Source organism: Marmota monax, unplaced genomic scaffold (genome assembly GCF_021218885.2).
Source record: "Marmota monax isolate L192 unplaced genomic scaffold, Marmota_monax_Labrador192_F-V1.1 WCK01_AAM20220418_F8-fsc00123, whole genome shotgun sequence".
In the NCBI taxonomy this organism is placed as follows: domain Eukaryota; kingdom Metazoa; phylum Chordata; class Mammalia; order Rodentia; family Sciuridae; genus Marmota; species Marmota monax.
Genome location: NW_026692159.1, coordinates 3,101,582 through 3,114,127, shown reverse-complemented (window position 1 = coordinate 3,114,127; position 12,546 = coordinate 3,101,582).

Here is a 12,546-nt window from a genome sequence, read left to right as displayed (position 1 = left end):
ATGTAAAAAAGTGGATGAGTAACTAATGTGATTCTGCAATCTATACATGGGGTAAAAATGGGAGTTCATAATCCACTTGAACCAAATGTATGAAATATGATATTTCAAGAGCTTTGTAATGATTTGAACAACTAATAATAAAATACATAAAAAATGACTTAAATAAGCAATTATTAGTTAAATAATTTAATAAAATATAATGCAGCAATTAACATATTATAGAATATTTCTAAAGTGATGTGGAACTTGTCATCATAAAACAATACATACAAATAAAGAAAATTATTTATTTAGAATGCTCTCAAGTAAAAAATACATCAAAAGAGGAAAAATAAATTAATTTCAGTAGGAATTAACATAAGATGGGATCAATAGAGGCTATTTTCAATTTCATCTCTATAAAGTTCCATATTTACTTATACCACACATTATTTCTTAATAATAATTATGATAATGAGTAATTTGATGTCATATTACATTTGACTAAAAAACATATTTAGCAAGTGCTATAGTGCTGAGAGCCAAGGCCGAGTCTGTACGGCCCCTGGCATTTTGCCAACAGTATTGATTGACAGGCGAGGCATTACTATCCACCTCTGCCGCAACTTTTGAGTTCTCGCACTATTTTGGAGTTCTCATGGGGATTTCCGGGGATTCCCTGAGAGTTCCCATTGGTTGGGGAAGTGCAGGAGGAGGGATTTCCAGGAGAGATATTTCCAGCTTGGGGTTCCTGGATGAGCCACATGGCGTTAGGCAGGATTCCCTGGGAGCTGTGTGAAGTGTTTTCCTGCAGTTCAAAAATAAAGTTTGTTCCTGCTTCAGTGGCTCGTGATTTGTGTCCAGCCAGACTGCGGCAATTGGTGGCCCATACGGGGAACGTCTGAAGCTTCTGGGTAAGTGAAATTGCTTGCCCCTAAGGGAAGGCGAGAGAATGGGTGACCATTTTAAAAAACAATGTGTTCTGGTTTTGATTTGTTTTGTGTTTGTTTCAAGCTGCCTATCCCTAGAATTTTCTCAGGCAGATTGGGAAAAATGGTTGGCTCAAGGTTTGAAGTTGTTCGCCCCTGAGGAAGAGATAGAAATAGACCACAAATGCACATATCAAGAAAATAGGAAAATTGATACAACGATTTTTTGTTCCGTTTTTGTTTCATTCTGTTTCGGTTTTGTTTTGTGTTATCTTATTGGGTTGCGTTATCTTTATAACAGATTAGAAATTAGTAAAAAACAAACTGAAAGAGTGTTAAGTAAATTGTTAGAGGTTCAGACCATGGAGAAAGACATTTTAGATCAAGCAAAAGAGAAGGTCTCTCAAGCTAGTCAGACAGAGGAAGAAAATTTAAAGGAAGAAAGCTTAGAGGAGAAACAGCTATTAGGGAAAAAGCTACAACAGGAGGCTGCTACTAACACCGTTTTATCACCAGAGGGCGTAATTCAACCAACAGCTCCCCCTATGGAGATAGCTGAGTGGCCCTCAAACCCCGTAGTTGATAGATGGAATCCTGAGACAGGACCTCAAAGATTAGCATGCCCTGTACTTGAGCAGGCAGGAGGGCAGTGAATTCACCGTGCTTTAGATTTCAAAACAGTGAAGCAGTTAAAGGAGGCTGTAACAACCTATGGTCCTCAAGCACCGTTCACTATAAGCATGGTCGAATCCATTACCAACTTGGACATGACGCCAGCAGATTGGGCTAGTATGTGTAAATCTGTGCTAAATGGAGGACAATATTTGTTATGGAAGGTTGCCAATGAGGAATTTTGCAGGGAGACAGCTAGGTGAAATGCAGAAGCCGGTTACCCTCAAAGAAATCTAGATATGTTGTTAGGAAAAGGACCTTATGAGGGTCAATGGCAACAAATTGAATATGATCCTGCTATATATGCACAAATTGCTGCAGATGCGGTTAGGGCATGGAAAACTTTACAGGGGCATGGAGATTTACAAGGTCAATTATCTAAGGTAATACAAGGAACTAATGAACCTTAGGCTGAATTTGTAGATAGGCTTATTCAAGCAGCTTCCAGAATTTTTGCGGATACAGAACAGGCAATGCCATTTATAAAACAACTGGCTTATGACCAAGCAAATCGTTGCTGCAGAGATGACCATTAGACCATGGAGACATGAAGATTTAAACACATATATTAAATTATGTAGAGACATTAATGAACAAGGGCAAGTCTTAGCAGCAGTACAACAGGCTTTAGATGCCAGGCCAAAAACATGCTATAATTGTGATCAAACAGGACATTTTAAAAGGAGTTGCCCCATAGGAGGAGGGTTTAACAAAGCTAGGTATCAAAGGAATAGAATACCGGGTATTTTCCCACGATGCCATAGAGGGAAACATTGGGCTAATGAATGCCATTCTCAAAACACCATAGAGGGTATTCCGTTATCAAAAAACAGACAAGGACCAAGTGTTTACCCACGATATCCTGGAGAAAGGCATCGGGCTCCATTGCCAAAAAATGGACAGGGGGGCCCAATGCTCCGGGGCCCACGACCACAAATGTACGGGGCACTGGAGGAACCCAGAAACATCATGGAGGAACCCAGCAACACCATCAGGGTAGTGCCCAGGACACATTATCCATCAGATCTCTCATCAGACGAACAAGAGGGAGCGCTGGGTTGGACATCTGCGCCTCCGCCAGAGCAGTACTAACTCCAGAGATGGGAATTCAAATCATTCCCACAGGAGTAAAAGGACCTCTTCCCCAAGGAACAGTAGGCTTATTGTTAGGACGCAGTTCTTCTACGCTAAAGGACTTATGATAAGTCCCGGGGTAATTGATCCTGATTATGAAGGTGAAATAAAAATTATAGCTAGTTCTCCAAAGGGTATATCAGTAATTTCACCAGGAGATAGAATAGCACAGTTATTAATAATACCCAGCCTACATGATAAATTTTCCAGTAGTACTATAGAAAGAGGTTCCAGGGGATTAGGCTCCACAGGTGTAGATTGGGCTATGCTGCCTTTAAATTTAGATTCTCGCCCCATGCTAAAACTAAATATTCAAGGACATGAATTTAATGGGCTACTTGATACAGGTGCAGACCTTAGCATCATATCTCGTCAAGAATGGCCAAAACATTGGCCATTACAACAAGCCACTCAAACGCTTCGAGGCCTAGGAGTGGCAACTAATCACCATAGAAGTGCAATGGTATTAGATTGGAAGGATCCTGAAGGATGTGAAGGAACTATACAGCCATATGTATTGGATCATCTTCCTATAAATTTATGGGGACGAGATGTCCTAGATCAATTAGGTTTGACATCAACAAATAACATCAATCCAAATGCGCCCACTATTAGGGCTAGACAAGTTTTCAGGAAAGAAAAAAGATTAGGAGAACAAGGCATAGCAGCACCAATTCAAATAGATCAAGGAATAAATGGACATGGACTGGGTTTTCAGAAGGGGTCACTGAGGCAATAAAAATTACTTGGAAATCAGATAGACCAGTGTGGGTTCCTCAGTGGCCCCTGACTAAAGAAAAGATACAAGCAGCCCATAACCTGGTCAAACAACAATTAGCGGAGGGACATATACAACCTTCCATATCTCCTTACAATACTCCCATTTTTGTCATTAAAAAGAAATCTGGTAAAAGGAGATTATTGCGAGATTTAAGAGCCATTAATAATGAGATGGTTATTATGGGAACTGCTCAATCAGGGATTCCTCAATTGTCTGCTTTGCCAAAAACCTGGTACGTTTTAGCTATGGATATTAAAGATTGTTTTTTTTTTTTCAATTCCAATTCATCCTGAGGATAGTCCACATTTTGCATTTACTATCCCTGCACTGAATCATGAAGGTCCTGATCAGAGATATGAATGGAAAGTACTCCCTCAAGGGATGGCTAACAGCCCAACTATGTGTCAAATTTATGTTAACAAAGCAATCCAGCCACTTAGAAATCAAAATCCTAAACTACAAATATTTCACTATATGGATGATGTATTGTTAGCACACAAAGATAAAAACACATTGCTAGAATGTTATGCCACACTTACAAATTTATTAAAAAATTATAATCTAGAGATAGCAATAGATAAAGTACAATTAAATTTTCCAATTAATTATTTAGGAGTTCTATTATCCTCAACCATGGTCTGTCCACCAAAAATTCAAATACGAGTAGATCAACTCAAATCACTTAACGACTTTCAAAAGTTATTAGGAGACATAAATTGGATAAGGCCTTATCTAGACATACCAACAGGAGAGTTGGGACCTTTATTTGATATCCTAAAAGGTCCATCAGATCCAAATTCACCCCGAATGTTAACGCCTGAAGCAAGAAAGGCATTAAAAATTATTGAAACATATATGGAAAATATGCATTTGGATAGAATTGATATAACTTTGCCTTTATTATTTATTGTACTACCAACAAAAAATATTCCTACAGGAGTATTTTGGCAAGAAGGTCCATTATTGTGGATACATTTATCTTATTCTCCTAACACTATTCTTACTAGGTATCCTGAGGCTGTAGGACAATTAATACTCAAAGGAATAAAAGCAGCAAAGGGAGTGTTTGGAATTTCTCCCAATAAAATTATTACTCCATATACTATGGATCAAATTGATGAGTTAGCTAATGAGTTAAATACTTGGGCAATAATCATGTGCAAATCTAATGTTTCATTTGATAATCACTTACCATCTAATCCGTTGTTGCCTTTTTGGTCTTTGCATCCTGTAGTTTTTCCAAAAATGACAAGAAAAACCCCTATCATGAATGCTCCAAATGTATTCACTGATGGGTCAAATAATGGTACAGCAGCAGTAGTTACCCCTGATCAAACTTTTACATTTTTAGTACCCAAACAATCAGCTCAAAAGGTAGAGCTTAATGCAGTTTTACAAGATTTTGGGATGTTTAAAGATTCTGTATTTAATTTATTCTCTGATAGTCAGTATGTAGTTAATGCTATAGTATCCCTTGAAGATGCTGGCAGGATTTCCCCTTCCTCTACTGTTTTCTCTTTGTTTTCTGCTATACAAAGTCTAATCTGGGACAGAAAAGATCCATTCTTTATAGGACATATCAGAGCACATACAGGATTGCCTGGAGCCCTTAGTTTGGGCAACGATTTAGCAGATAAAACTACACATGTCATACATATTTTCTCTACACTAGAAGAAGCTACACATTTTCATAAAAGGTTCCATGTCAATGCTAATACTTTACAAAAGCGTTTTAAAATAACTAAGGAACAAGCTACACAAATAATAAAACAATGTCAAAATTGTGTGACCTTTTTACCACAAGTTAATCTTGGAGTCAATCCTAGAGGACTGATACCTAACCATATTTTCAGATGGACGTCACACACTTGCCAGAATTTGGAAAATTAAAATATTTGCATGTTACAGTTGATACTTCTTCCTGATATTTGATGGGCTCCCTTCATTCCAGAGAAAAAACTAAAGATGTTATATCTCATTGCTTACAAAATTTTGCCACTGTGGGCATTCCAAACAGTTAAAAACAGATAATGGTCCTGGTTATACTTCTACCTCTTTTAAACAATTTTGCTCATCATTTGGCATTACTCATATAACAGGAATCCCATACAATCCTCAGGGACAAGGCATAGTTGAAAGAGCTCATCAAACTATTAAAATGTACTTATTAAAGCAAAAAGAGGGAATTGGAAAGGGGTATATATCACCCAAAGATAAACTTAAAATAACCCTTTTTACTCTAAACTTTTTAAATTTGGATTCATCAGGGCTTAGTGCTGCAGAGAGGCATATGTGTCCAAAAAATGTACATAAGCCTAAGGTACTTTGGAAGGATATTCTAACAGGACAATGGAAAGGTCCTGACCCAGTGATTGTCTGGAGTCGGGGTTCTGTTTGTGTTTTTCCACAGGGAGAACAGCAGCCGATTTGGATTCCAGAGAGATTAACTAAAACAATTTCTACAGACCAAAAGGAAGATGATTTGACTCAAATCCATAACAGCTGATATCCAGAACTCCAGTTTGGCTATTCTTACATCTGCGACAGTGATTAACCAGGATGCTTTTTTCAATATTTATTTTATTATTTGCCTTTTCCCACATCATAAAGTTCTATTTTATTTTTGAGCTCTTACAGACCTAGGTTAATGTTTTTCTGATCAGTTTTATTTTTTGACTGTGGAGTTTTTAAGCATTGCAATGGAGATTTCACCTAGGTAAAGCTACAAGGCCTTTACTATTGTCTTATGTGTTGTATGTTATGTGTGCACACTTCTGTTTTGTGTTGTATGTCTGTATGTGCGTATGTCCATATATCATATATGAGGAGCACTCATGAATAAATGGATCCGAATTTTTTTATTCCCGTGATTTTAATGGTTTAATTTAGATTGGGTTAACAGCTGTTGAAAATTGTTTTAATATGTGAACAAATAAGGAGGTTAACAGATCTGTTTGTTTACTTTCACATTTCCTTCTCATTATATTTAATAATTCTGTTCAGGATAATGTAAATTGTTCAAAAAATTGTTTTCTTAGTGCCTGTTGGAATGTTACGTAATTTTTTTCTTAGCATCATTGCCAGAATTCCTATCTTCATCCCAGTGCCGGTGAAGACAAAGATAAAACCAAACTATAGTTTCTTCGATAGTTATCACAACAAACTGTATAAACTGATGCATCAATGAATAATAACTCAACAAGTAATGCTCAATTAAGGAGTCGATTTACTTTGGGAGGAAATGGACATATTGACAGATTCCTCTGCTTTGAATTGCTTGCAGACCTTGCATGGACTAGTATCACTTGTATGCATTGTGAACTATCTGTTGGTACAGCGAATTGTGGTAGTACTGGAGTATTTTTGCTGATGGTGTCACCGGTGGTACAGTTTTTCAAAGGAGCCCTCAATTGGCTTAGTGTCATGGCATTTTGCATCCTCCTCCCTTCTACTAGTGATGGTCTAAAATTTGGGGGCCAACAGAGGTGAGGCAAAGAACCTCACCCCCCCACTGGAACCAAGGCCAAATTTGGAGGCCAACAGAAGTGAGGCAAAGAACCTCACCCCCCTACTGGTGCAAAGGCCTATCCACAAGTATGGCTGTATGCTGGACCGGTAGTCAGTGACGGGTATGATCCAATTGCAGTGCTACCAACCTAAGACAGGAGGCTGACGCCTAGAGGTCAGTTCATCCGATGATGGGTAAGGACCATATGTTGAATTGGACTGCCTAACAGGCACGGTCCCTAAGCCACATTGCTTGTTGTTTAATTAAACAAAAAGGGGGAGATGCTGAGAGTCACGGCCGAGTATGTATGGCCCCTGGCATTTTGCCAACAGTATTGATTGACAGGCGAGGCATTACTATCCGCCTATGCCGCAACTTTTGAGTTCTCGCACTATTTTGGAGTTCTCGTAGGGATTTCAGGGGATTCCCCAAGAGTTCCCATTGGTTGGGGAAGTGAAGGAGGAGGGATTTCCGGGAGAGATATTTCCGGCTGGGGGTTCCTGGACGAGCCACGTGGCGTTAGGGAGGATTCCCTGGGAGCTGTGTGAAGTGTTTTCCTGCAGTTCAAAAATAAAGTTTGTTCCTGCTTCAGTGGCTCATGATTTGTGCCCAGCCAGACTGCGGCACTATAGACTAATTGTGTGACCTCAAGATTGCTATGTTAAAACTTAAAACCCCGGGCAATGGTATTTGAAAGTGGGGCCTTTATAATTTGATTACATTATGAAGGACATCATGAATGGAATTAGTGTCCTTATCAGAAAAAAATCAGAGAGCTTTTTTCCCCTTCCCCAATGTGAGGATGTTTCAAAAAGATGGTCCTCATGAATAGAAGTAAGCTCTCATCAGACACCAAATCTTCTGGCACCTTGAATGTTAGACTTCCCAGCCCCAAAAAATGTGAGAAAAAAGTTTCTGTTGGTTATATAAACTGCTGCAGCAAATACTTAAAAAATTTGAAAGCTGCTTTTGAATTGGGTAACAATGGGTGGAGAATAGAAGATTTTTTTAAGTACTTTTTATAAAGAGCCTAAATTGACATGAGTGGATCTTTGAAGGCCATTCTAGAGGGGGCCTGGAAAGAAACAAGGAGAGCTATACAGAAAGTCTAGACAATAACTAAGTAATTTTGGAATAGAACAACAGAATAAATTTGAATAGTAAAGGCTATTCTGGTGAAATCATGTACAGAAATGAGGAACCATGGTATTGGACACTGGAAGAAAGTATTTCCTTGTTAAAAGGTGGCAAAGAACGTGGTTGCATCAAGTTCATGTTCTGGTGTTTTGTGAAAGGTAGAAATAGCTAGCAGTGAAACTGCATACATACTGCTATTTCTAAAGATAATGTTAAAGGTGCAGTTTGACCTCTCTTGACTGGTTACAATAAAAGGCAAGAAAAAATAAATAACTTGAAGATGGAATTAAACAATATGGAAGGAGAACTTAAAAGATTTGGAAAATGCTGGAGTGGTGCATATTTAAAAAATTGAAAACACTAAGTATATGTCCCGGTGGCCCCTGATAAAGAAATTAGTATGGATCAGACTTCTCAACCAAAACCAGAAGCTATTCTCCAACACCAAGGAAGAATGGCCCTCAAGGCATTTCAGAGATCATAAGAATTGTTGCTCACATCACAGACCCAGAATGAAGAGCCCATGGCAGAGCAGATTCTAAGGCGGAGATATTAACACCTGTAAGAACTCAGCATGCACTGCCCTGTGCCACCTCACCTCAGGGATTCTGCTCCCCCAATCCAGAACCATTCTGTTTGGTTGCCCCAGGTGCAGCTTTGACAAAACACTTTGCTTTGCAGGCCATGGTGGCTATTCCACAGGAGTGTGCTGACCACAAGTGTGGCATAATCTTCAGGGCCTCAGAGGCACTGATATCTCCAACTATATTTCAAAGGGTCTAGAGCCATTGACAGCCATTCCACAGCCACAGGATATATTGCCAACATAAGTTGGACTAGAGGACAGAACATCAAGGTAGAAGAATATTTTTACCCTTAAGGTATATGATATTTGTCTCATTAGGTTTTAGTCTTAAATAGGACCTGTCACTTCTTTCTTTTTTTCCTTTATTTCTTTTGTAACATGATTGTGCATATAATGCATCTTCTGTGGTTGTATTTTATAAAGATCACAGGAGGAGGTCTGAGGAGTTCCAGGAGAAGCAGAGCTCAACTCATGACTAGTGGGGTTCTTAACAAATATCACAGAAATGAATTCAAGGATGCATCAAGTAGAAGCACAAAGATTTCTTTAGAAAAGCAAAGATATTTAAGGGAGAATGTGGGCCACCTCAAAAGTGAGAAGCACTGCTAAGGTAAATCAAGGAGTAAACCTTCAAGCGAGAACTTGGACATCTGAAGAGCAGCACCCTCTGGTCTGGAGTGTTAATATTTATAGAGGGACAGTAAATAGGGGTTGGACTACAAGTGGAGTCAGGGCAAATTTATGTGATTTCATACCAGTTTTTATCATGTTTTCATATTCCCCTCATGTTGGGTCACATTTTACAGGCAACAAAGACACTAGCCAAGGGTGTGGGCCAGGTTGCTCAGGAGTTGTTCATTTTGCATGCCAATGGTTTATGCACACTTTTCTTTTGAGATTCAGTATATATACATATATTTTTTCTGTAATCCCAAATTCTTATCTCAGAAACATGTAACTTGTTCAGTATCTACCACTTGAGGCCACAAGGAGAAGATAGCCATCTGTGAACCAGAAAACAAGGCCTCACCAAACACCAAATCTAATAAAATCTTTATCATGGATTTCCCACTCTCCAGTGCTGTAAAACAAACCACCCAGTTTGTGTTATTTTTGTTGCAGCCACAACAGACTAAGAAATATACTATTAACATTATTTCTACTTTATAGGTGAGACTGCAGAGATAATGATAAATTGAGTTATATAAGATTATATAGCCTGTAATTTAAAGAGTTAGAATTAAAGTCAGTCTTTAGTGATGTATCATTTCATATCCCTTCTACTACCCCATATCCCATAGTGCTTCTTGCATAAAGAGTACATAAATGAGGCACATGCAGTATCAGTAACTAAAGCCAGTTAATTACCAGAGGCATAGTTTAATAAGATACTAGACACAAAACTGTATATGAACTCATCACTCAAAACAATAGCTTTGTCTCAATTAAAGCTCTGATTTTCATTTCATCTTCATATCTGATCTTCTAGGAGAATTTAAACTGTATCTACTGTGTGAATTAAAGAAAACAATTTTAACTTTCCCCAGGTATTCTTTTATTTTTTATTTTTTGCAAATATCGAAATTGTCTTGGTCACTTTCCAATGTAAATGTATCGTAGTGAAATTATCCTTTTAATTTTTTTCTTCAAATCCTGTATATGAACACTTATTTCACTTACGTTCCCTAATATTGAAAGTCTTGTGGAATATTAAGTACCTTGAAGTATGTTTTAAGCTATTCTGTGTGACACATGCTTGTTGAAAGCACACACAAAAACATTTTCTGTGACTTATTTAAAACCCCAGAAGAAACAGTGCCCCTACATTTTACAGGGACCAAGATGCCTTTCTGATTAAAGATGCATGGGGTGGTTTCAAAATATATACAGTTCTAATTTTTGTCTTATTTATGGAAACTTATAGCCTCTGAGTTAATTTTAGGGGCTGCGGAAACTAACATCACAAATCCTGCCCTTCACATACCCAGCTCTAAACACTGTGACCAGTGGGATGCACTGAGCTAATTATCTCATTCTAGCCATCTCAGCTTTGCTCTCTTGGTATCACCAAACTCTGCCTACTGATTATTCCTACCCAATTGTAACCATTCACAAACAGAGAAGGATAATGTAAACCAAATGTCTCCACAAGCTGTAACCTAGGCAGAGAGATGAAATTGCCCAAGAACTTAAAGTACTTATGCTATGTTTGATCTGGAGACTTAAGCAAGATTTATACTTCTGTTCTCCATCAAACTGAGGTAGAGATTTTAATGAATGCAATCTCTAACCAAACCAAAGTAGTAAAATAACATCATATTCTTATTTCCTTGAACAAATATTTGAGCATTGTGTAGACACAACTGACCCAAACTCCAGACTCCTTGAGAAGTTAAACAGGAAACACAGAGAAAGGTATTAACTTCAACTGAGAGTTCAGGTGAGGTTTCTGTACAATTTATTTCAAATTTATTCTTTTAATGCTTTCTCTTCCTTTTTCTTCATTTCAGTGTGTGTACTTACCTGTTACCAAGGCTGCTATTATATGTCTGCCTCTGAATTATATCATCAGGCAATTAAGATTTGCAAGGTGGTAGAAAATTTATAAACCAAAGGAAAGGTATATCCTACTAAAAGCCAGAAATTACCTAAAGCTTTTGTTCTTCATTTATTGAGGTCAAATTTCCCTTAATATGTACAGGAGAGCTTCATATGCATGAATTTATATTGCAGATAGCATGATTTGAGGTACTCCTAAGGATATTGGAAATGGTATACCTATAGGGATTTCTAAAAGACCAAATGGTAAAAGTTATGAAACAGGATTCAGTTTGAAAAAATGATGGATTTGACTCACCTGTTAAAACATTTGTAAAATGAGCATAGAGAAAGCTCAATGTATAAATTTAGAGAACTCAGTGGCCAATTTTAACCAGCATAGTTTGAAATTGTATGTTTTTATATAAAGCATAGACAATCTTATATATACTATGTGCTACATTCAATGGGAGTTCTATGCACATTTTTTTTTCATTTCTTAAAGCCTGACAAGAGTATTTTAATGGCATTGGAGCACTAACCTCTTTGGAAAAGAAACAGTCAAAACTATAGCTACTATGAACGGTTTTAACATTAATGGTTTTAACACCTCCCCATATATTTTTCATCACTTATTTAAGAGAGAATGGAAGTAATGTACATTACTATATGTCTTGTAGGTTTCTGCACTCAACATAATGAAAACCTCTTCTCATATATTGACTATACTCTCAGGCACAGTGCTTCATAGAATATGGGCCTTATGCTACCACTTCCACGGACATTTATATAGTACCTGTTCTAGATCAGGTAATTTCATATCCAATGGACATACAGAGACAAATATGGTCAGACCACTGCCATCAGAAAATTATTGATTTGAGGAGAGAGACAGCATTCTCAAATAGGTGAATATAATAATATGTTATAAACATTAGAAGTAGATACAATGGAATTAAATACATGAAATACTGATGCTCCTAGGAAAGTACTGTTCTTTGAGGCATCAGGGAAATATTATAAAGAAGGTTGCATTTTAACTGTGTCTTAAAGGATTATAAGAACTTGCCACAGTGGAGAAGATTAAAAAATAGAAGGAAGAAAATCAAATTAGAAGGAATGTATTGTACAAGGGCACCTACACAGAGAAACTTAGAGCTGTGGAAATTCTCTAGAGAATACTGATATCTTTATATTGTGCAGATAAGATACGTGCAAATTGGAAAGGGCGTATGACCTGCACCATCATAGGATGTGAAAGTAGTGCCTCTCAAACAAGTGT